Source organism: Strix aluco, chromosome 1, assembly GCF_031877795.1.
Source record: "Strix aluco isolate bStrAlu1 chromosome 1, bStrAlu1.hap1, whole genome shotgun sequence".
Lineage (NCBI taxonomy): Eukaryota > Metazoa > Chordata > Aves > Strigiformes > Strigidae > Strix > Strix aluco.
Genome location: NC_133931.1, coordinates 68,532,364 through 68,559,102, shown reverse-complemented (window position 1 = coordinate 68,559,102; position 26,739 = coordinate 68,532,364). Strand labels below are relative to the sequence as shown.

Here is a 26,739-nt window from a genome sequence, read left to right as displayed (position 1 = left end):
TAGAGCTCAGTGCTCAGTAGCACCTGATGGTCCTTAGAGAGGGACAAACAGCTACCAGGTGCCATCTCACAAACTCTGCCCTAACAGAATTGAGCAAGGGCACCCCCCCAGAAAGAAGCCCACACAATGTGTTGGTTAGGCCCTTTGTCTTAGGAGGCATAGATTCAAGTCACTCGGACAGCAGCAGCTGGATTTGTGTGGGGAAGTACGGTGTACCAAAGCCAAGTCGGGACTCTGGGGGTGAGCCCTGACGTGCCTGTGAGTCCTCTGAGTAGTAAATTGTCAGCAGCCTTATTTTCATTTTTAAAGTAGTGCTCAAAATGGGACAGCTAAGGTGTTGTCATGGTCATGTAAGAGTAGCAGTCAGCTGAATACACAGGAGATGTCAGGGTCTAAAAGAGGGTCCAGTTTACAGCAGACTGAACTGTCAGACATTTGGTCTTGTATCGTCAGATGAGCTTCTGTCTGGCATATGTTGAAGTATTTGAGTAATTTCTTACCTTTAAATATTACCAAGTACTTGTGCTGTCTGATATATGCAAAGAGTGTTGCATTAAAATGTAGTACACTGCGTGTGTGCATGACGATCACTGTCTACTCTGCTGGTGACGTTCTGCTTGGAAGGGACATATTTCTTTAAATAGTCAGTGTCCCCTTTGACTTTCGCGTAATACAGCTCCATTTGCGACATAACCTCTTTTTGCTTTAGAGTTTTGTAAACTTGGAGGGAATAATCTAAAAGTTAAGTGTTTATGTTAATTCTATGCTGACTTCTCCACTGATGCTAAGATGTGGGTGGGGAGAGGAGAGAAATCATGTATTCACGGCACCCACTCCTCTGGGTGCGGATCCCAGACCTGCAGAATGTATATCCTCTAAATATCTCTGCAAAGAGATTAAAGCCAATGTATCATTTTCTGGCATATGTCTTGCAATTTCATGTATAACTTATCCTATGCATACTGCAAAACACACTGTTATGGAATCTTTTGATTCAAATGCCAAACACGCTCTGTCAGCAGGGATAAATTATTTTTTGAATAAATCCAGGAAGGAGTTTCCATTTACATTAGAAGAAAGAGGGGGAAGGCCCTATCTTCTGGTATGGTTATCAACCAGAGTGAATTACTCAAGTTTGTGGAAAAGATGGGGTGTATATCCTGGTGATAACTGTGAAGAAAATGTTTGTGATAGGAGAAGGGAGAGGAAGGAGCTAGAAGAGAGAGATTTAATAACGGCATTCACACAAAAAGTTGTCAATGTAATATTTATATTGTTTTAATTAAATGCACATAACTATTTGGGGTGACAACATAAATAGCATTGCATGTCAAGGCTACAAAACACCATCTGACACTTGTGATCTGAGCATGATGATGCATGTGTGTCTCAAGCTTTGTTCTCTGCTTTCAATTTCACTGTTTTATGGACGTTTTCATGCCATATGGTGGAAGAACAATACATTTGAGCAAACTGCGGAAGCTGTGAACCAAACATTTCTTTCATGAAACTCAAGTGGAGGAGGCCATAGCTATTGCAGGAAAGGAGATACTTTTCCGTAGGAAGGGCTGAACCATTGCATACAGAGGTCTGGCTCAGGGAATCAAGTGGTGGAAGTTAACAGAGGAAAATCTTTCGTGATCCATTTTAGCTCAGATAATTTTTGGAGCAGCTGGAACTAGCAGAGAGGTACATTGAGGCCTGGCAGCATGGGTGTGACTCAGTCCTGTGGAGATGTGTGTTGATACGCAGCAGCCCCATATATCCCAGGGGCTCTGTTTCAGACTGTGGGATTCCAGACTGAGAGGGTACAGTGCACATACATCACATTTTTTTGAATTTATTTTTGTACTAGGAATCCTGGAACTAAATCAGTGACAGAGCCTGAAGCTTTTCAGGAGCCAGATGCTCTGTTCTCTGATTTGTGGGTCTAGCTAAGCTAGAAGTGAGATTTGCAGTACTTTCGTGGTCCCCAGGCTCCAGCATTAACGGACCAGTAGCCTGACTTCTGAAGCAAACTGGTTCAGCCACAGCATTGCTCTGACTTAAAGAAGGTAGTGCCCCTAAGAATAGCTGGAATATATTTCAGTCATGCTGGGTCTCCCCTCGCTGTGCTACTGATACTTGTGGGTTGTCTTTGCTAGACAGGGATTCCTCTGTTTGCAGAGGATTTTGCTGTGGGTAAGTTCTGCTGGATATGGGGGCCACTTGATACTGCCTACTGAGTGGAAATGGGACATACTGACTGGGAAACACTTTTTTTTTTTTTTTTTCTTTTTCATTGTGATAGCATAACCATGTAATCTCATTGCCAAGTCAGTGATTGATGTCCAATTTCTGTGCCATTAGCTTTTCATTATCATCGGCCTTTAGTTCTGACGATTTTATCCATAGTATTTTCCAAATAAGTATTCTCAAATGTGAAAATGAAAGCTAGCAAATTAAAGGCAAATATCCACCTTCTCTGAAAATAATAGTCACAAAGAACAAAGAATATAAGGGCTAATTCAGCAGGGCTGTCCAAATTGTTACTGAGGCTCCTGAGAGATAAAGGCCCAGATAATGGACTAATTGCTTTAAAGTGAACATCACAAGTTTGAGGGATGGGACTTAGGTTTCCTACTATGGCCATGGCACTTCTCTTAAATAATTAACAAGTTCTAAGATCAGAGGACCATCAGGATTATCTAGCTCTTACAGCATATAGGATATATTTCACTTGGGGATTTCTGCCTGCTCCACTGTGAACTAGAATATGTACTTTAGAAAGCCCTCCGATCTTGTCTTCAGGATCCCGCAAAATCCTTCTCCCTGGAAAACTTTTCTTTCTGATTTTCTTGAAAAGTCCATTGCTATTTCCAGCTTAAACTCTGCTGACCCTGTAACTGCTGATGCTACTCTCCCTGCAATCCCTTCCCGGCTACAGAGCTGGGCAATCACCCTCAAGGTGGGCTGTGCAGGGTGACCACGGCTTTCTGACTTTTTTATGGCTATCCAGGGGATCCAGCCTTGTATGAAGAGCTCTGACGGATTAGATCCTGCTGGAATCGGAAGTCTTCTTCTTTTCAGATTGTGACAGACCATACGTGAAAACTTTGTTAGCTGGCTTCTTGGCAAGCTGGGTATGTCAGATTCATGTGCTCCTTCACTGGGTAGCTGGTTCTGCAGAACATCTTTTGAATTCTTGGCTGAACCCCATTTTCTTTTCTACATCCACCTTTTTTGTAAGATCATTTTGCCACAATCCCCGTTAGAGGAACGCACCCTGTCTGCCCGATTAAGTTATTTCTAGAATCTCATTTTTTTTTATTAAAGAATCACTACCATATATCTTTAAAAGAATATATTTGTTCAATCTTTAGTTTCGTTAGAGTAGTTCTGTATATTAATTTACCATTTACCTATGGTAGACCTCAGCTTCTGCTGCAGCTGCACTGAACTACAGAATTATGTGAAGATTCATACACACAATGGGTGTCTAAGTAACCATTTTATGTCCAAAATGTCCAGGGAGAAGTAGTAAGAGGCCTCTTTTGGGATGTTAATTAACTTCCTTTCTACTGTTTACTACTCCTGCTTTCACAGGGAATTTAATGTTTTTCTAGCAAAGAACACGTATCTTTCTTTACAATTTTTGCTCTATATGAAGTGACAGTTTTTGGCAGATTAACATGGGGTACAAAATACAACACGTAACGTTTTTCAAGCATTTTGATTATCAGACATACACTCTTGTGTATCTTAGCAGCATCATATAGAGATATTTTAGTATACACATATAGTATAAAAATATTAAACTCTGCATTTCTGTGGAGTCTTTCGTATAATTTTAAAGTTCTGTAAAAGCATCTTGGGTTTTGCTTTCCTCTCTCCCCTGTGAATTTGGAGAGCTCTAAGTATTAATAATTTACAGGAGGTTGACTGAGATAGAGAGCCAACTTTCTCTTTTTTTCCCTTCCATTTTCTCCCTTTCTAAAAATGATAAGCAGGACCAAATTCCATGTTGATGGTGAGAATCTAATCTGGAGGGATGTGCTAGTGGCAGGAAGACTTTATGCAATGTAGTAAAAGAAATTAAATAGCAGTAGCTACCACTATGTAGAGAAAGTGATAGAAAAAGTTTTGTATTCGACATCTCCAGTCCATTCCTCATTTCTTGCTGTGAAGAATGCTAATGGTATCAGCTCCAGATCGCTTTTTTTTTTTTTTTTAAAAAAACCAAAGAGTTTCAAGTTAGGCCCCTGAACTGAAGATTTACTTTCCAAAAGCACCAAGTGATTTGCATTTTCTGTCAACATCATTGGGAATTGCTGGATGCTCAGCACTTCAGAAAGCCAGCCCACCTATGAAAATGCAACGTGCTTCTGTGAGGAGGAGACCTAGAATTGCCACTTTTAATTAAGAACAAAGGCATTCATAGTTACTTGCTTTAAAGTTTCAAATTGCCTGGTGGAATAAAATGCTGGTTTTGTTCAGCCTTTGGGATACAGTTCCTTTCAGGATCTCTGTCAGTATTATCAGGATTAAATATCATTTAGAATTATTTTATTGCTTTTTAAAGATGTTGTGGTTGAGAAATATGCAAGGTACAGGTATTTTAAAAGCCAGTCATTTAAAAAGAGTAATTTTTGTGATTAATACATATTTGGAAGTAGTATGTTTGACCTTGGCAAAAATAACAGCTTGTATGATGTAAACAGAAGGAGTGACATGGTGGGAGTACTATGTCCCTAGGGCCTTGTTACTCAAGGCAGGTCTATACTACTGGCACAATTATGTCACTGGTGGGTATCAGGAGGTGTTATCTCAGCGTTAACAGAAGACCTTAGTGCAGTTACAGCAGCAAACAGCTCTTTCTAACTGATCTAATAAAGGTTATTTCATTTAAAGGGAATAGTTTACTGAAGGGTAGAAAGTGTGTTTTCCTTGACCAATGAGTTCAAAAGTTTGCTATTATTAGAAATAATTTTTTCATCCATTATAGAGCAAGTTACAGATTAAGCCGCCTCGGAACATTAAACTAGATAGACTGAGGGTTTTGGTTTTTTTTTCCCCCCAAGCTTTTTATGCATTCCTGTGGCTTTCTTTGGAATCTTTTACAGTTTGTCATCTTCACTCTCAAAGTGCTGCCACTAAAATTTGATCTATTACTTCAGGAATAATCTCAGTGATGCTGTATATACTAGTAATTTTATCTCTTTTCTCCAAGCCTTCTGTTCAGAATGGAGGAAATGAATTTGATCTTTGTGCTGCAATGCCAGGGAAGAGGGAAAGGAAGCAGAGATGAGATTTTCAGGCTACATATGAGGAGTGAGACACTAGGATTTGTGGCAAAAATAAATTTTCATTTGCCTTCTCTGGGTGCATCTCGCTAGCTACAAGCAAATATGGTCAGTCTTGATAGGGCAGTTGGAAGTAGATAACCTGGTCATTTGGGTGATGCTGTGGGAAGTAAATAATTTTAGCTGAACAGCCGGCTACTTAAAAAGCTGGGACACGTTAAAGCAGTTAATAGTGTCTCAATATTGAAGCTGCTCTTGGCGTAGGTAGAGGCTTGGTCTTGATGTAAGAACAGGAGTTGCCATCCAAAATAAATCATAATGGTTTTCAACGCATTACCAAGGTTTCTTAGGATGTGTGAGTGCTCTGTACTCTAATTACACCGAGCGATTAAGCAGCAAGAACAGAGACACATGGGACAAGAATGGTGAATGATAACCTACTTTGAAAAAACTAACATTTGAGGCTGGGATTAGAACATTTTATAAATGTTAATGGGTGTTACTCAAGGGGGAGGAGGTTTTGTGTGGGTGGCGTGAGGTGACATATAGTTTAAATATATAGCCAGCCTATAACACGGTTAATACAGTCTATAGTCAACCTTTTACATGAACTAATAACTCTTTAAGTGATTTATGGTTCAGAAATACTGATCAGGGGATTGAGAACTCAATTTAAAATGCTATAAAGGCAGAGGATAATGTGGTAAGGAGAACAACGCAGAAAAGATTTCTCCTGTTGCCTTTGGGAAGTATTTGCTATAGGCAGTACATTTATGCCAGGTGTTTGGGTTTTTTTCTTTTTTAAGTTCTTAGGGACTGTGCTCCTATGAGGGAGCACAATTTCCTCCTGCAGTTTCCCTCTCTGAAAATTACTATGGTCACCATTACTTATCTGGTCACCAGCTCTGTCCTAAGGTTTTCAGCTAGCTCTTGCAAAAGCTATAGTGATCCTTACTGTGCTAAAGAACAATTATTTACCTTTGGTAAAGCCTCCCAAAATAGTGGGGAAGGCAGGGTTTAAAATGAAATGGCCTTCATTTTCTGACACAGAAATCAAGTCTCAAAATTAGTACTATTTCAAATAATTGTGGAAATTCAGCTTCATGTTTGAGAAATGAATGTAAGATGCAGTGAGTTGATTTATCAGATCAGGATTTCACAATTGTTATGTTTTGGTAATAAATTCTGAGGGTGTTGAGTAAAGTCAGTTGAAAGACTCTATCTTCACATGTGTGACAGGGGCAGAACAATGTGCTTTTGTAGGTATTAAGCCTTGGGGGATGTTATTCTAAACGTCAAAATTATACCTGTATGATCAATCATGTGCATGGCAAACATGTCTAGGTTTTTCATCAAAATTAAAACATATGGGCATGTTTTGACACAATTATTACAGGATTAATTAGGAATAAAAATACTATGTAACAAACAATTATCTGGTTAGATAGTTAAATTTTTCTGTTGGGAAGCATATTTTAAGGAAGCCAGTAACATGAGGCTGCACTAGTACATGATCTTGTTTGTTCTTTTGTCATTACTGTTAAATGCAGTAATGCTGAGGAGACCTAAAAGTAGCACAAGGAGAAAAAAAGACTGGTCTAGGTTGAAGCTAGGCATGTATCTATAGAATGAGGTGATGCTCCCTAAAATGTCTGCTCTTAAAATGTATGTCCATCTATATAGTGCTGAAAATTATTTCATAGCCTCTGATACACCATTGCTCTCTCATGAATTTAAAGCCATTGGTTGGTCAGTGGGGTTTGAATGAGGTGTGATGGCATATTTGTTTTTTGAACACAGAAGAGGATACTGGATATTTGAACCACATTCTTTTGTTACCTAAATATGAGCCAAAGCTATGACTCATGGAGCCCCATGTTCCCACTTAGTTGGTGAAGAGATTTAGGCATGGGAAGAAGAGCAGTTCAGAGCACCTTAGCTGCTGAGGTTTGACAGCATGAATGCCTCCCACTTTCCTCCCCTCTTCTCCCTTGGTGTAGTCAGTGCTGAAATAAAGCTGGTAAAGAAGGCTGGTCCAAGGACTATTCACCAACAAAATCCCGTTTAAGCCTCTAAGAAAGGTATTAAATGGGATTTCAGCAACTTCTTGGCCTATACTGGCCCTCTGCTCAGAGAATAATTTTATCCTGAGTTTAAAAAATGTTTAAAAAATATGTTTTCTGTAATCACATTATAGAATCATAAGACTAAGCAGCAGAAAGTACCTATTAAGACATTGTGTTAAACTGTTGCTGTTCTGGACTCTGCTACCAGAGTGTGCTTCCTACTTAGTGTTGTGCCCGGCTAATGTGCTAAATTTCTCACTCCAGGGAAATCCCATAATAAATTTTGACCCTGCTGCATGTGATTTGGGCATAGCCTTGTACAGGAAGAAAAACAGTATCTCCTTCCCCGCAGAAAGGGCTCCCTACAGCCTTGCTGCTTTCTGACTATAGGCAATGGTGATGAAGAAAAGCAAGGGTTGTGCACCAGGTATTTTTATTTCACCTCATGTTTGTGTCCAAGAATGCATGGAGAGGAATAATAATTGATTGGGCTCTTTTCTTGCCCACCCAGTTGCACAAGTGAGTTGGCATAAGAGTCACTGTGGACGGTTATTAATAAATTGAGCGTATCTCCTTCTTGGGGCTATTTGCTGGGCTCAAGGCAGACAGTTATTGCTTCTTTATTCAATATTATGTTGATCTTTTTACTTTTATTTATCTATTTACTTCCATGCCCTCATATCATGCAATATATAAATTGTAATTAGAACATTTATAATTAGACTTTATTTGGAGATTTTCTGTAGAAGCTTTTTAGTTGCATGTCAGTTTCAGAATAATTTATTGACCTGTAACATTGTGTTTTGAAAATTAAAATTAAAAAAACACCCTTACTTTCTGCAGCAATCTAATACTTTGTTTTGAAATGTCAACTATTCACAAAATAAATTGCCAAGCTCTGAACATATAATTTCAAATTTGATTTATACCAAATTAAACTTCTGCCTATGAGCCCTTCCATTTGTTTTCTTTTCGGATTATTGAGTCATGAAAACCTTTGAGGTTTTGGGTTTCCATCCCAGCTTGGCCCAGGGCATTTCTTTTGAAATCTTGAATTTCCACAAGATGGCAAAACAATTTGCTGTTTAGCTGCATGTATAATGACACTGCACTGAAAATTGGAGCTTTTTTTTTCTTGGACAAACAAGCATTTCCCAGGCCAGATGTTCTTCCTCTACTTGTCTCTGGGCTTAGCTCTTGCATTTCCCTCCCTTGCCTATGACAGCATCCCAGTAGGTGTTGGGGGCTTTCTGTCATGGGGATAGCTGACTGCTTGAATGGGGGGAAGGGATCACCCAGGTGACTGTGAAAGAAGCAATTTCAATACGCCACAGGTGGCTGCTTACACGAGAGCAGAGTGACATTGCTGCTGTGAGGGGGTCAGGGAGGATGGTGCTTGCCTGAGGGGTGAGGTTGGCTGGGGAACAGAGGTGCAGGTTCTTCTCTAGTGTGGTGGTCCTGTATATATTCCCTGCTCACCCTGGTGAGTTTTGATTATCCTGCAGCAAAGAAGATTTTCTCCAGCATCACTATTTTCTCTGCATTTCTGCATGCACAGCATTCGTTCCATTCTGTAGCCTGGCATATTACTTGGAAAACTGCAAATAGTGTGATGAAATTACTTAGCTAGCTACAACAATATGTGAAATGCCTGTCAAAAGCTATGTGACTGTACATGGGAGGAATAGGCCTGAATTCTGTATATGCTCACAGCTAGCATTGATTTTAAGGGAAGCATGGGGTTTCTGAGAAGAGCAGAATCAGGCAGAGGATATACAGTTTCGAGCTGATGCAGCTTTTGCATTGGAATTATATAAAATATTATCAATACTCAAGACTGCATATTCCTTGTTTGGTCTGTATGAAGCCAATTGAAAATCTGATATGTGCAAGATAAAACAAACTGAAGCAATCTTCTGACCCAATGGTCTACAGATTGCTGCAAATATGAGTTCAGTATGCAACCACTTCAATCAATCCCTAGAATATCTATTTTCAAAGGAATCATACTAGTTTGTTTATTGATTTGTCACCTATGGATGAATATTTCTGCTACAGAAATGTTTAAAATGACACGTTTAAAATTAGACTTGGCAGAGCAATTTGCCGAGAGATTATTCTTGTGAAGTATTGATTCACAGCACTGCTGTGAGCTGGATTACTGTCCAAATTGGAAAAGCCAGCCGTAGAGAGGTCTTTATCCTTTAATAACAATTAGCTCCTTTCTTAGAGGGACACAGCTGACTGAAGCAAAGGAAAGCTGCAAAATGTCGGGCAACCAGGGAATCTAAGGCCTGCTCTTCAGGGATGTGGGCTGCAGGGGAAGGGAAGGAAAAAAGAGAAAAGCACCAAGAAAGATGGTTTTCTGGAACTGGAAATTAGACACGCTGGTGCTGTTTGTGTTACTAATAATCAGGTTCTCTGAGGAACTGGATCGCACTCGCCTCTCTCTCCTCGGGCTTTCACCTGCCAGCTGCCTGATTGATCGGAGAAACCTAACGGCAGGCGTGTTGCCCGCTGTCCATTTAGCCTTGAAACATTTATACAAGCATTCGTGGATGTTGAAGAACTATGAACTCCAGGTATCATTCCACGACACGCAGGTAAATGGACGTAGGTGTAGGGTTGTGTAACATTTGAGCCTCTTCTGTGAGCATGCTTTTGAACGCTTGTGACTGAATCCCTTCCTGGCAAATCCTGCTCTGCTGAAATACAGCAAATGTGGCTATCCGGAAAAGTTTGGGCTGTGAGGTGGATGCCTGACTGCGATGGGGACCTTGCAGTGCTGGTGCTAGAAGCAGGAACAAAGAGAGTGTGAATTAGGAGGGATTGCAAACACCTATGGCTTTTCAGGTGTTTCTGAGGTACTGGGAAAGCATTCCCCAAATTCATGGTTTGCTGAGCTGCTCTGTTCTTCTACATTGTCTTATGCGTCTTGCTCTTCCTCCTTTCTCCGATGACAGCTCTATAGATCGCTGCCTTCTATTTCTGCTTCTGTGTGAGCAGGACAGAGGTCTGTGCTGCGCCATCAGGGCAGGGTGTTTGCCTGTGTAAAGCAGGGGAAATTTTGGGGAAAAATTACAGGCTGATACAAGAGCTGAGGGTTCTGAGGAGCTAGATATAAAGAGTATTGAGATGAGATCTGTCATCGTAACACTTTCAAATTTGATAAAAGCTGTGTTTTTTTACTTTTTCTTCTAGGACTGAGATATCTTTTAATCTTCTGTGCAGAAATTAATTCAAGACAATTTATTTCTAAGGACTGTCTTTTAGGCTGGCCAAAACAACTGCGACAAAATTAAGAGGAGGGACTCACGTACCAGGGTGATCTGGGACTCTAAACCTGTTCTTAAGGGGATTTTCACTGATTTTTTTTTTTTGAACTTCTGTCTCCTGCATCAGAGGCGGGTTGTGGAGCAGATGGCCTCAGACTCATGCACATTTACATGCATGTGTGCATACAGGCTCCATGTACAGCAGTAAACTGCTTAATATTTTGAAGTTGTAAAGTAGTGCATCTAAACATATTTGGTTATCTATAAACCTTTAAACATGGACTATACTGTTATGATTAAGTTATTAAAATTTGACATTATTATACCAATAACAGTTGCACTGCATTATATAATGGGAAGAAGGTATTATATGTCTTCTTTTGAAGCTCTAGAAAATTATGCAAGGGAGAAATTCTAATGCAATTTTAATTGTGAATTTGGTTCATAAGCACTTATGTGTAATTTTGGAAGTGCTTAACATATAACAAACATGATCCTATATGCTATAAAGTTACTTGAGGATAGCTTCCATGTTTAATAATGTAACACAAATGTATCAACTGCATATACTCATTAAGAAAATGTCTTGTAAATTACTTTTAATACAATTCATTGGTTTATTTATTAATTTATAAGCTCCTACTAGAAATGTAATTATAGATATGCAGTCCTGAAAAATGCATATGTCAGTTTCTTATGTTAAAAAGATGAAGATGTAACAATTCAGCCTAAATAACTGGGAAGTGTACACATAAGTTTAAGTGGGCAGCAATTAAAACCTACTGGTATTTGCTCAGATTCAGTGCTTTTAATCTTGTTTTATTTGAGCTGGAAGGTGTAGGTGGATGTTTATTTGTTATTTGTGTTTTCATAATTTCCAGTTCTAGGAGCAACTCCAAAATATTTTTCCCCACATAAACGTTCAATAGATTCAAATTGCAGAACTTCAGCTCTGTTGCACTGACCCCTACAATTTGAATTGAAATATTGAAGTAATCTATAATTATCTTTTTGAAACAACCCATGAAAAAAGACGTGTAAGAGATTAACAAAATGGGGGGCATTAAGATTTCTGATTTTTCTTCTTGGTTCTGAGAGTAGATCGCACAGTCTCAAATTTTAAGTACTGATTACAGACAAGGTACAGAGGTCCTTGGATTTAATCGTTTCTCAGGGACAGTATGGATGCAAGAGAGCTGATTCTGTTTATTAATGTTGTGAGCCCAGATCTGCCATATGTGACCTTATACAACCTTTCAGTTAACTTTCTTTTAAGTAGAAAATACAGATGCTTGGCTCCTTGGATGTGAGATCTTTTGGGACTGGGACAGATAATTGACTTTTTGGCATAGTTAACTAGGAAGAGAGAAAAGAAAAGTTACATCCAAAAATATTTGTGTTGCATTTGCTGAAATAAGAAATGGAAAGAACTCACATCACCCACTATATGATGTTGCACAGGACTTGAGCACAGGGGATCAGGGTTGCACTTTGTTCTGTGTCCCTGTGGTTTTGAATCCACATCCTCTGCCTCCCATGACAGAGCACTGCCTTAGTGCATGGTAGGGTGTTTTGGGAAGGGTTCTCAGTCTTTTTCTTTACTACTGTTTTATTTCAAGTAATTAAGCTGCCACTACTCCAGAATACGCATGGTAACTATGAGGCAAAGGGAGCACTCTTGCAAGAACTGCCTGAGTTCTTTGTATTAAATGAGGCTGTTTCAGTGGGAGCTTTTGGGAAAACTTTCTTCATCAGAGTACTCTATAACCTGGTGGCTTTGGCACTGAGCTGAGAACTGAATGCTTTCTTTGACTGATTTTTTTCAGGTCTCCTATGATTTAACATGCATTTCCTAATTACCGTGTTTTCAATTCCTTGGAAGTTGGAATCCCTTGAATACTCATGATGTAGCACCTCCATGTAAAAAAATGCTTAAATATTCACTGAGAATGAAGAGCAAGCAAGTGAAAATGATCTAGTTTGGTAGATGGCTGCTTATCCCTCAAATGGTACATCGATGTCTGCAATGTTTATTTATTTATACCAGGACAGTGTTAACAGGACTGATATGTCCCTCTTTTCCAGCCACCCCAAGTAGGGGCATCTTGGAGAGGGATGTGATGTGTTTCCCCCCTCTAACTGAAGCAGGGCTGAACTTGAGTTGTGTGGAGAGCCCTAATCCTTGAAGTGTTGGACAAAGGGTGTGGGAAGGCAGAAAAACTGCTTCTACAGATTTGTGAATGCAACCATAGAGCAGCTTTTTAGTGTAGTAGGGGAAATTATGGTCTTGAGATTTTTACCCATGGGGGTGAGCAGTCAAGTATAATTGAGCTGTCTGCATATCACTTTATTTCTGTCTTTCACCGTATGGCTGACATCTGGAGGCTCTCCTTCCATGCCATCCTCAGGGTGACCAGGCTGGTGGATTCTTACAGGCTTAGGCAAACCTAAAAATAGTTTTACTGGTGGATAAAGAACAATATTTTGGTCCTTCAAAGTTATTCTTCTGTTCTTACCTAGTTTTCTCTGAGTTAGCCAATACAAGGACTGTGAAGCCAGTGCTGTGATTAGCGATGATGTTAACAGGAAATGTTCACGTGCTGTAACTGGGACATGGCTTGAGCATACAAATAGACTTAACTCTACCACTGGGATTTTCTGAGTAGTGCTGATTTGCACTCAGATTGCTTGTTGACACTTGGCTGAGTCTATCCTAATGTGTATCATCTCTGACAGGAATGATACAACATGTCCCAGTCTGACTTAAAGGCTGGTTGTCTTTTCTTTGATAATAAACTGGTTCCTTGCTAATGGAATGACACAATAACATTATAGCTGTGTGTCAGCTTACTTAAGGCATACCTTTATGTGCTTATTAAAAGAAAAAAACCCAGCAATGGAACAGTCACTGAAAGTGACATTGATAAGCAAATTATTTCTACAGTGAAAATTTCAAGGCATGTTTTTCATGTCGTACCTAAATAAGAAAAGAATTTCTGCTTCAGGCTCAAGATGCAGTAAACCGAAGCATTGCACTAAGTTTTTTGGATTGTACGTGTACAGGAATTTCTGCTTAAAAGCAAGTAGAAAAATAGACATTTTGCAATGGCATTAACATGCACCACATTATTATTATTATTATTATTATTATTATTATTATTATTATTATTATTGTTGTTGTTGTTGGTGGTGGTATTATTATTTCATAAACATTAAAAATAGCTACTGGTTTTCATGTGTGCAACTCATTGCATATGATCTGTAACTTAATCTTGTATGTTCATGTCTTCTGAGATGCTCTATGAAACCATCTGCCAGGGCAGGCATAGGAAACAAAAGCATCATATCATTCATGTTTGGTAAAGACTTGACGTTTTGGAAACTTTTGTAAATTGGTGTCCTAGGAAGTTGTTAGAAGACCACACGTTTGCTAAGCTGGTTCTTGACATCTAATACTCACATGAGAAAGGTATTGTATTTTGCCTCTTAGAGAATACTGTTTCTCAATACAGTATTGTAGGCATGAAAATTGTGAACCATAAAATACTTGTCAAAGCTAATTTTAGCTTTCCTAAACTGCCGTATCACTATCCCTATTATTAGAACTGTCTAACTGAAAACAAGAAGAAAAGGTGTTCTGTTATCTATACTTTTTTCCCCAAAAAAGTCTTTATTATGATTCCTGGCAACAGCTCTTTGTTTTCTAAATCATATATTTAAGAAAAAGAGTAAGTAGATGAGCCTGGCTAAATTCCTTATAAGCTATTCTTGTGAACTGCCATGAAAGGTATCCAGTTTAAGATGTATTTTATTGTTTCACTGTTCAGTGCAGCAGAGGTTCAGAGATGTACAAAGGTACACAACAGTTACCTTATGTTAACCCTTTCTAAATGTTATCTGGGCTAAGTCTCATATAGCAAAAAGAAGTGTAGTCTTTCTTATCTTTTGGCCCCAAAGGACTCAGTCTTTATTCATTGATATAATTCTTTTTACTGTATCTTCTTAGTGTCACCCTTCATTTATTTCAGGCCTTTGAAGTTGCTTGGTGGAATGCACCTTATATATATGGATGATGTATATGCAGACATCTGATGTGAGAAAAATGATTTGGGCTTGGCATTTTTTGTTTTCATGTTACTGCTTCAGAGCCATAAGGATTTTTGAGCAGAGGAGTTGGTTGGTAGATCTAGTGAGGGCTGACAACCCAGGAGAGGGATTTGGCACTGTGAAGCTGGGGGTGTTTCCAGGCATGTCCAGGGCAGGAGGGCTCTTCTAGGACTGAGTTTCACCTGACCTGTCTTTGGAGGCCTAGGCTGTAGATATCTCCCTTCAGCTAGTGTGGCGGGTTTCCTGTGCTGGCAAGGAGTAGACACTTCTGTGTGGAAAAATTCATCTGACCTATTTTAGATGACTATTTTAAGATAAAAAGAATTGTATCCTAGAGAAAGCTTATTTCTCTCCGTGAAGTATAAAGGGAGCCTCAGCTGGCTAGTATAGATGTAGATGTCTCCTATGTGGAGATCTGTATTGCGTCAGCTAGAGCTTACCCTAGATAGTCTGTGGGAATTTTAATGTAAAAAGCTGTAGTAACAATGTGTTTCCATCACCTCCGGCTTTCAGTGGGATTTCAGCAGACGGTCCAGAGAACTCACTTCCCACCACCCCCACTTCATCTTTACCAGTTACAAAAAATCCTTCTTTGGTCTCTCATGTCTAGCCAGAAAACCTGGAAACCAGGTCAGCAAAGCCATATCGTGTGCTGGGAACTGGGGTGGTGGCAGTGCTGCGGCCAGGAGTGAAGACTGGGAAGTTCCTCCCTGCCGCCACCGTGGGCACCCAGGCCACCCCTCACCTGAGCTGATGAAGGGCTTGTTGCTGCCACATGGCGCATGGCTGTGGCATGGGTATGCCACCCCATTTATAGCTTTTTCATAGATGGAATTTTGTGACTCTGGGGAAACATCCTGCTCTCTGGTTTTGCTTTTAATTCTTGTATCAAGAGAAAATTGTGAGGAGAACTATTCATGCAGAGCGCAATTTCTTTCAAAATTGCAAGGACTGTGAAATCACATTAGTGTCACCAAGCCTTAATTTCAAAAGCCCAAGGAAGGATAGTTTAGGTAGTCTTGATGTAATTTTTGAAATTACATGCACTTATATTTTCCTTTCAAAATTAATTAAGATGGTAGAGAATTTTGAACTATATTGCATATTAAAATTCAAAATATAAAAAAGTCAACATTTAAATTACTGTTTTTTGAAGATTCAACATGGCAGTCAACACAAAATGGATTATTTCCAGCATTCTCTTTCATGGACAAATTCAGTGTTTGGGATTTTCTGTTCCTAATAACGTGAAAACCCCTTGCAAAATTATTCATAAAATCACTTGCTCCTGTTCTACACCTCCCTGCTTATGTCTCCTTATGGATGTTTTGCTTGTGTGAACTTCTACTTAGACATATATATTTTGTAATCTTTATTGTAAAAGTTTCATAAAATGCCTCTTTTCAGATTCTAAAATGAGATCTCTCAGAATAATCAGATTCTGGAAAAATTAGTGCATTTGAGTACACTTTGTTTAGAGCAACTTCAGCGCAAGTTTTTATGCTGTTGTGTTGTGTTTGAATGAATCCAAGTGTCTGATGAATACTATTGCTCTTGGAGCAATTTGTGTGATTTTGATTCGTGATTTGTGCAGTCAGCCTCTAAAGAAACACCACCATTCTGCTGTCATTCTCAGACACATTTTGCAATTTTCCTAGCTTTCAAGGTAAAGCAATGATAAAACAATCAGGGACCTGTTTTGCTTCTGAAGGAAAGGAATAAAAAAAAAAATAAATTGCTAAGTTCTGGGTCATTTGTGGCTAGGCTAAAGTGTGTCAGCCTCACAAACTACTCCAAGAATGGTGTACTGCTGGACAACTAATACAATGTCAGGAGAAGTAAACCAGGGTTTCTTTCAAAGTAAGAGGTATCAGACCACTTGACTGATTTGAGTAGTTCCACTGAAAGATTAAACATTTTGGTTTTGCATCACAATTAAAGTTTGTTAATTTTTTTTGCATAGGTAATCATTTAAAATAAAAATGTCTTCCACTTTCAGGTATCATCTATCCATTTCAGATACCAACTGATACCATATCATTAGAAGCATTTCCTTGTTTGACACAGAGGTACAGTAAATATTTTAAACATACAGAAGAAATCTGGAATAAAAAAAAGAATGAAGCACTGTTCTCTGAGGCTGTTCATACCCAGTTCTTCTGGTTATTCTCCAAATCTTCTATGTCTATCATAGTCAAAGTACTCAGTCCTGCTGTCCATTTCTTCTGTCTGTGGCTCTTATTTCTCGCTGCAGGGGTCTTCTTGCTCGCAGTTAGCATAAGCATTATCTGGGCTCACATCATTACTGCTCCAGAGCTCCTTTCTCCTGCCCGTGACCACTGACTCTTGAGTGCTCTGTGATTTCTCATCTGCCCACAGCAAGCAGGAGAGGCAGGGATCCAAGAGAGGAGTCATCAACAGGAGGCTGATGAAATGTGAAGAGGAAGTAGGCGTTTCACAGGGTTTTAAAAAGAGAAGGAACAGGAAAAAGTGTTGCCCCAATATCTTATGAGCAATTTCCAAGCACAGGAATCCTTTTGGAGTACATGGCTTGGTACCATCTAAACCACAAGAAATTCAAAAACCCAAATGTTGTGAACAGAGTGCTATATTTGAAGAAGTGGGGTTTGAAGCTGTAGTGAGGGATGTGAACTCCAGAGGTATTTAGCAACAGGAGGAAGAGAGAAATGCATTTTTATTCACATTTTTATCTGGAATTGGCTTCTTGTTGCTGAGTGGATCCAGTATTGCTACAGTACTTTACCAAGGGTATTTCATAGATTGCAGGCTGGAATGGAAAGTTTTCTGAAAATGATGTTAAATGCATCATTTAAGGGAAAACATGAGGTTTTTCTGATTTTTCTCCGTTTTGTGATTAAATGGTCTCCAATTAAATATTTGTTCATTTTTACTATGAAGGCAGGGACGCTGAATTGCATTCATCATTTTGTTCCAACAATGTTCCAATTCCAAACCAACACTAATAGAAATAAGAATTCCTCAATATGTAAGAAAACTCACATGAAGATCTGACAGGTAGCTGGAATTGGTTTATAATATTTATATGATACCTATTAAATTATTAATTACTGATTATATAATTAAATACTGATACAAGCAATCATGTAGGTACTTGTATTACAATGGGAAAAATACTCCTAATTCAATTTTCAATTACACAAAGGACTGTTCTACTGAATCCTGACAAGGTAAAGGTGCCTTAAAAAGGTCTGATCTTTAAGTCTACATAGACAGAAACCACAGCCAGAGGAATGAAATTCAATGTAAACTTCCCTCCACAAAGCTTGAAAAACAGTGTTAATAAAGATATTTAACCTGTGGAATGGGTAGAAATGCAATGATAAGATATAAAAGTCAGAGGGTTGTTTGTCTTAAGTTTGGTGTGCTGGTAGCTGCAATGTGGTGCTGTAATACAGGCATGCTTTTAAGCCAAGTGAAGTGCCAAGCCTTTATGCTTGGGACTAAGATCTATTTATTAAGAGGTCATATGGAGAACTTTCTATATGGGAAAACATGGGAGGAACTGGCAGGAATATCGGAAAGCCTCTCCTTTGTAACATAACCTACATACCAAACAGCAGAGAAAACCAGATGACTGAAAAGCAAAACAAGACATTGAGGCCTTGAAAGGGATACTTGCATGTAGATACTGGTATGTCAGTTATTTTAATACAATAATCTTGGCAATGATGGGCATGGTGATAGAAGTGTTAGTAGTCTGAGTGGGGTGTGCTTGTAACAAGAACTGCGGGTTCTTGGTTTCTAATTTTTGTTGTTACTGCTGTCTGCCCTAACTTGGTCAAAACTACCAGTGGATTAATTTGTGAAATATGATAATTTTGGCTTCATTATCCTGAACTTCCGTGGACCACTTACTCTATCCATCAGATGACTCCTACCTCAGGTTCACCAGTCTCCCTCAGAACTGTAATTTATCTTTTTGAAAGATGTGCAGTTTTTATTCAGTGTCTTCCAAGGGTGAAGAATTCACTACATCTTCTGCAAAGTTGTACCAACAGGCAATTTCACATGTTATTTCTGGTAAAACTTTGCTGATTTCATATTTCAGTTGTAATACATAAGGCTGTCTCTGTTAGATCTAAGATCATACTGTCATCTCTGTATACTGATTGTGGATCATGTTCATTTCACCACTTTCTACTGGCCGTGATAAACAGATGAAGTGCTTATATTTTCTTGCTGCAAGGCAAAATTTCCAGGAGTTATATCATTCACTGAATTAGCTTTCTGGAGAGAGAACAGAAGAGTATCACCATTCTCTGTTCCCCTACTTGACTCCTACTTCATCCTTACACTGTAGAAGCATGGTTCCCATAGCAATTGGCTCTGCTGTTCCTACTGACGTGCTGAGGTCCAAAGAACAATATCTGATATAGGAAAGGAGCCCTATTTATTTTAAAATTGTATATGAAAGTAAAAGTGTCTCTAGAAACTTTGACATGTCCTTGAGTTGTCAGCACATAGAGAGCACTTACTCTTCCTTCTTGGAGTAACACTAAGATACAAGCTGTCTTCATAAAGTATAAGGAGTTTAAACTGTAATTGTTTCAGTGTGAATTTTCTTGATAGACAGAGCCACAGTATGACCTTTTTTGCTTGAGAGAAATTTGAAACCCATCTCCCTGATGACAAAAAAACCTCATTAGCATGAGAAACTGAGGATATTTTAAAATTTTAGTGTTTCACATATCAGTAAAAGATTGTTAATCTTTATTTACAGACATTGCATATATAAATATGCAGTTCTCTGAGTAGAAATGACACTCCAGACATACTGCATACTTTGACTTTAAGCTTACCAAAAAAGCCTGTATGTGTAAATATGTGTACCTATGTAGTACGTTTGGAAAAGGTGTGGGATTGTGGCTAATTCTGAGTACAAAATCCAAATGACTGTTTTCTTGCTTCAAGTTTTGTTTCTCCAGTATGAGAGCTCTTATGCTTTATAGACATTTCTTTAAACCTCTGGAAAAGAACTACTAATAAAATCAGCTAATTTGAAGTTATGGTATTTCTAAAGCTCCCATTACTTTTTATTTAAACAACTACCTTCTAATATACACTTAACATGTAGGGCTTTCTGCCTTGATTGTTATCAAGAATACTTTCATTCTTACTTTTATCTAAGTACTGCTAGTTTAGCCTTATAAAGTTCCTAAATATTTCCTCCTCCTTCTTAAGACCTGATCCATAACCAGGTTCCATATGTATGGATAGGACCCATCAAAGCTGAACTGAACTGATGATGATGGATAGAAAGATGATGTCTGATTCATCACACATATTTTTAGATATGTGTGTCTGAGCTGGTCAGCCTTTATAATCAAGACATTTAGATGTCTGCTTTAGGATGAGACGAATCCTGTCCTAGAAGAGTCTGTTTCTTTTCACTGTCTATAAAACTAATTTAGAATATTTAGCATAACTGTCTAAGTTTGGTCAAACGAATCACAGTATGTATCTGGGCATATGGATAGGGAATTGCTGTTTGTACTGTTCAGATACATGAAGATCATTAGCTTGTTGACCAGCTGCTTTGCAAAGTTGTGCATTTATAGTTTTCTTACTCTTTCCTATTCATTAACTGATTTTGTTTTAATCCAGGAAATACTTCAAGCCTGTATGTGTAGTAATAGAGTGCCTGGATACCACCTAGGTTTTTACATGAGACACCAGCCATTTAGTGTCTGAGAATTAAACCCACTAATGAAAATACATCTTTGCACCCGAGGGACTGCTACCTTCCAGCATCTGCCTATACTTAACACATGTTCTTTTTACCTCCACTGTAGATTTCATGTTTCTCTCATTTTTTGCTTCTAGTGCTTCTTCCAGCACTGTGTTCAGATTTGGTTTTGTTACTGACTGTCTTAATTTTGCAGGATGCTTTTGCTAATTAATGATTTTACAGCTTTGAAAATTTAATCTCTTCTGTTATTTTCTAAACATATTTCTAAACTAAGTTCCTTGCTATTATTTCCTTGTCTTTGTTAGTATTCTCAGTAGCCCCCAGTTTAATAGCATCAGCAAATTTTCAGTGAATTAACCAGTTGTTTATTCCTTCCTTACAAAAATTAAAATGTTAAACAGGACTGTTCTAACACTGATCCTTTGCCATTATAATCATAATCACCTTTCCCAAACTTAGAAATTTGTTGTTTATCGTCATTGTAGTACTTCAGCCACAGTTCAGGCTGTCCTGTCACACATGTGTAACTGTATGTAATTGATTTGGTGAGATAATATAAAATGATACGCTAAATTGCAAATATTCTAAGTGAGTTCAAGTTTAGTTTTCAATTAAAATTCCCACTCAGTGGGCAGATGCATCAGGAAAGCAAATACACTAAAATCAAAGTGCAATGCATAACAAATGAAGTGGAAAATAGTAGATACAATATTATAAACAGACATTAGATAAATCAGTGATACATCTATATATGAGTTGTACTTCATTATAACTATGAATACAGTAGTAATAGAAGGGGTTCAGAGATGGGCGATGAGGCTGGTCAGAGGCCTGCAGATGCTTCAGTCAGAAAAGACACTTGCACAGCTGGGATCTGACCAAATCCCCATGCTGCCTGATTTGAAAAAGTAGGTGAATCCCAAGTATCACGTTCCAGGAGACTTCAACTGAGTTCCCCTAAAAAAACCCCTTCAAGCTTTCTTTTTTTTTTTTTTTTTACTGTTGCATTTTACTTGGGTTAATTAAATATTCATTGGCTCAGACATCACAAGTAGAACCCCGTGCCTGTGGTTTCTGGCTTCACTGGAATACCTGTATAGATTCTCGGTATTGCCTGTCTTCTTTGAGTGTTAGTCAGTCCACTTCTTGTATTACCTAATGCATAATGCACAGGTGAGTCACACCCAGACAATTCTGTCCTGTACCAGTTCCTCTGATTTGTTTGAACTGATATATAAAATTGGTGCTTCCATTATTATTTCATGTAAAAGTTGCCTCAGATCATCCTTTCCTTCTTTTGACTCAGGATTGCCCAAACATGGCTTTTTTAGAGCATAAGGAAATGTGGGAAAACTTTGGGTCCTCAAAATAAAGCTGTTGTCTTGGAGATTTTCCATGGCATGCAAGAAAAAAACAAGTAGGAGAGAGCTCTGAAGTGAGTGCTGGAAGTGGTGAGGAAGGTGGTGTGATGAATGGTCAGGAAGCCACTTTAATGCTTTCATTTAAAAATAGACTTGTAGTCTCTTGTGTGGTTGCAGAGTAAAACTTGAAAAGGTAATAGGCATGCATTCAGAAATCAAAAGGCAAGTAAGCAATAAAAATTTATTATGATTAAGTTTAGTTTCATGATATCTTGGAGCCTGACTCATGACTTTTGAATATCTGTAATGGATGATACTAGAAAAATATGAAAGAGATTCATAGTGTAGCAGTCAAGTAAGAAGCATAATACCCTGTCAGCCCTTTTGCGGTGAAACTTAAATTCATGCCTTTTTTTCCTGTGTAGAGTAGACGTTTTCTTTATATTGTTCCATTTGACTTTGAAGAAATACACCTTTTTAACAACTTCAGACTTACCTTAATGAATGTAGTTTTTTTATATGAAACTTTATTTTGGGTTTCATCTTTATAATGGTAAGAGATTGAGCATGTTTCCTAAGAGGCTTTTAAATTTACCTCTGGTAACAGTGTGCAATTCATATAGGTCTGATTGTGCTAAAGCAGAAATATGAGTTGAAATTGTGTGCATAACAGAGCAAGTAATTCATAAACAAAGAATGAAGTTGGTCAGAAAAGAGTCCTCAAAATCTCTGAAAATAGAAATGTAGTGTAATAATACTTTATAAACTTTGCTACAGTGAATGGATTTTATGGGTCAGAAAAAATACAGAGACAGCTCCTTAAATAGAAAAACAGAATCACAGAATCATCAAGGTTGGAAAAGACCTTGAAGATCATCTAGTCCAACAATTAACCTAGCACTGACAGTTCCCAACTACACCATATCCCTCAGCGCTATGTCGACCCTACTCTTAAACACCTCCAGGGATGGGGACTCCACCACCTCCCTGAGCAGCCCATTCCAACGCCTAACTACCCGTTCTGTAAAGAAATGCATCCTAATATCCAGTCTAAACCTTCCCTGGCACAACTTGAGGCCATTACCTCTTGTCCTATTGATTGTTACTTCATTAAAGAGACTCATCCCCAGCTCTCTGTAGCTTCCTTTGAGGTCTCCCCTCAGCCTCCTCTTCTCCAGACTAAACAACCCCAGTTCCCTCAGCTGCTCCTCATAAGACATGTGCTCCAAACAAATTATAAATACTCTTTTTCAGTTCTAAAACATATCACTTAGTTAGAACTTGCCCCTCTAACTAAATATATTCCTTCTATAGACTGAGAGGACTGGACAGTTAGCAATGGTGTCCTTCAGAGTTTGACCGACACTGGAGCTGAATTTGTGTAGTGCCTATATTATTCACCTGGAGGATGGGATGGAGTGCACCCTTAGCAAGTTTGTCGATGACACCAGATTGGAAGAATGGTTGATGACTGGAGTCAGGGCTCTATAAATTAAAAGGGAACTCAACAAGATTTGGTTGAAAGGAACCAATCTGGGGCTCTTGGGTATAAGACATTGACATAATGGTGTGAGTCCAGCAGAGGATTACCAAGATAGTTAAGCGGTTTGGAGCACATGACATACAAAATTTAGTTTAAAATTTAGTTTTGAAATACCATATGTAAGGCAAGGCAAAACAGATGATATCTGGTAGATCACTAGTATGAAGGTAAAGTGCAACTACCATATTGAACTATCTTGCTGTACCCTCAGCAGGTTTGCAGATGATACAAAACTGGGAGAAATGGCCTATATACCAGGTGGGTGTGCTAGAGGGGTCTTGACAGGCTGCAGAAATGGGCAGACAGGAACCTTACGAAGTTCAGCAAAGGGAAGTGCAAAGTCTTACCCCCGGGTAGCAATAAACCAGGCACCGGTACACACCGGAGCTGACCAGCTGGAAAGCTTCTTTCCAGAAAAGGCCTTAGGGGTCCTGGTGGGCAACAAGCTGACCATGAGCTAGCAATACGCCCTTGTGACAAAGAAAGCCAACGGCCTCCTGGGCTGGCTGCATTAGGAAGAGTGTTGCCAACAGGTTGAGGGAGGTGATCCTTCTTTTCTACTCAGCACTGGTGAGGCCACATCTGGAGTGCCAGTTCCAGGCACCCCGGTACAACAGAGATAGGGACTTACAAGAGCAAGTCCAGCCAAGGGCTGCAAGGATGATGAGCACCTCTCGTGTGTGGAGAGTCTGAGGGAGCTGGGATTATTTAGCCTGGAGAAGAGAAGGGTCAAGGGAAAACCTATCAATGTTTATAAATGTCTCATGGGAGGGTGTAAAAAAGAAACAGCTAGACTCTTCTCATTCATGCCCATTGAGAAGACAAGAGGCAATGGGCATAAATTGAAACACAGAAAATTCTATCTGAATGTAAGAGATTTTTGTTTTTGCTGTGAGATTGGTTGAACATTGGATGAAGAGATGTTGTATAGTCTCCATCCTTGGACATACTCAAAACATAACTGGACACAGTCCTGGACAACTTTGTTTTTCTGACCCTGCTTTGAGCAGGGGGGTTGGACTAGATGATCCCCATAGGTCCCTTTCTATCTCATCCATTCTATGCTTCTGTGATTGTCTGACAAGATGAGCTAAGTTGACCCTGAGTGAGAAGCATTGAAAAAATTTCAGGAATATCTGAAGTATTGGCAGACTGATAATTTCCTGCTTTGTTCATGGTGAAAACCACTGTATAAGAACTAAGTATGAGGTTACCTAGATTTACTATTTAATAGGAAACCTGAAAGATAATTGGAATTTCTAAGGATTTAACTTAACGATGTTAAAAAGTCAAAGTTATGCACGTTACCCCACTGCCTCTTCAGCTAAAAATTTGCAAAGTGTTAGTAACGTGAAATAGTAGAGCTTAAAAAATCCCAACACCTAAACAAATGGCAAGACAAGGGAGAGAAGTGCATAGTGAAATGAATACAAGGAAGGACATTACAGTCTTATAATCCATATATAACTTGAATTCTGTAAGAACAGTAGAAATGAAAAAGGAATTATGTTAATCAGTTATGAGCAAACCTGCATTTTGCCAGTATTTATACAAATCTGCATTTTACCATAAATATTTTTGCAAAATCACAGTGAAGTAAATGAGTGAATTGTTCACTGCTCCTGCACTGTCGCAACAGTCATCTGACAGATGAACAAGTTCTCTTAATAACAGGCGGATGAAAAGATAACCCCAACAAAGCAAACAACCTGAGAAGAGTTCTGTGTTTCAGTATGCTGTTAATTCCTCAGCCTGCCAGAGAAGTAATTTTTTTACAACTTTTACAAGTCACTGAACATCTTAACATAACTGGAACCACTCAGCAGTCGGGTTCATCTGTTATATTAAACCTGACTCAAATGTCAATCTGTATGTAAAATTAACAGTGGTAGAATCACAATTACTCATCATGAGACTCCAAATGTATTTAGGTTGGAATTTTTAAGATACATCAGGAAAAAAAAAAAGTGGAATCTTTATTATTTGAAAGCAAGATAATTTATAGGAAAAAAAAAGAAAATAACTTTTCTGGTAGTTATAGAAGAGTCTCCAGTCTGGAAGTCAGTGTTGTTCTAAATCGGAAAGAATGGCATTTCAATATAAAGGAAGATCATTATTATGTATTTATTGTTTCTGACAGTAATAGCAGTAGTAGGTGTAGTAGGAGTAGGAGGAGTAGGAGGAGGAGTAGTAGTTGTAGTAGTAGCAGTAGTATATTCTCACACAACATGTAGTCCTGGGGAGAAGCAGCTGTCAAATTCCCATCATCCTGAATCATCAGACGAGTACTGTTCAGTTCCTCTGTACAGGGGAGCCCACACCACCGGCATGTGTTAGTTTGCAAGCAGTGGCTTAGGTGAATACTCTCGTGGGCTTTCTCATAGGCCACAGAAGTCTACAGAGTTATACAGTGCTTCTTATATGGCACTGGTGGTGCCATCATCTGGTATAATCCAAGGTGGGATCTAACACTCTTCTTATGTGGGGCACTGCAGGATGAGAATTTAATAATGGTTTACACAAGTCTGGTAGGAGCCTGCATGGACAGTGTTTGGAGAGTGAAACAGGGGTGTATCAATGAGACAAAAAACAAACACAAAATTGTGTGAAGGAAATTCTGCCTGAAAACCTATAGATGTATCCTGTCTGGTGAAGGCCTGGTCGAAAACAAAGAGTCTGTGGAAACAGGGGCTGCTTCATTTGTTTCTTGAAGACTCTGTACGTAACAGGTCTGGTAACTGACTTCTGGTGGTATCCTGTAGCTTCAAATGGCTTTTGTGGTAGGACTTCCATAGCTGTTGAAGTGAATTAAGTATTTTAGAGTAATATATTTTAAGTCCTTCTGAAAGTCAGAAACAAGCAAACTTGGGGCCATAATCTTTGAATATTTCTGTTGGAATCTAAGAATAGAAATGCAACATATTCTTCCTGACATCTGCACAGAAATTCAGGACACAATCTGTAAATTTACGTTGATGTTTTTTCCTTGGTGTTAGCTGAGGGATGGAATTAAAATTTAATATGATCTTCATGAATTCAAGAAACAGTCTGGAAAAAATAGGTACAATTCAATAGAGACGTGCAGAGTTCCAGCTTTAGCAATAGACAAAGTTAATAAATACTTTCCTTACTTGTCTTTAAGTCTTTGATGCATGTGACTTAATTTGGCAGTTTTCCTCAGTTTTAGGTAAAGGGTTAACTATATCTTTGTTCATTACTGACAATGGTACATATATTTTAACAAAAATGTGATTAGAGAGGGTTTGGGACCATCAATTCTTTCTGTGTCAATTGTCACATATTTATGTTGGCTATAACACATCAGCTACCCAGAGAATCACTAAATCTTAATCATTATGTATTTTTATTTATTT

The 26,739-nt window shown here is 38.7% G+C and overlaps 1 protein-coding gene across 3 annotated transcripts in view; it reads left to right on the top strand.

Moving 5' to 3' along the window:
- GABBR2 (gamma-aminobutyric acid type B receptor subunit 2) overlaps nt 1-26,739 on the top strand; it is a 489,241-nt gene that overhangs the window by 4,911 nt on the left and 457,591 nt on the right. The window contains exon 1 of one of the 3 annotated variants that reach the window (XM_074824243.1): nt 9,715-9,951. The exons of the other annotated variants lie outside the window; for them this stretch is intronic. The gene's annotated coding sequence lies outside the window, so the exon portion shown is untranslated. Of the gene's footprint in view, nt 1-9,714; nt 9,952-26,739 lie in introns of those variants that run through there. 3 annotated transcript variants of the gene reach the window in all.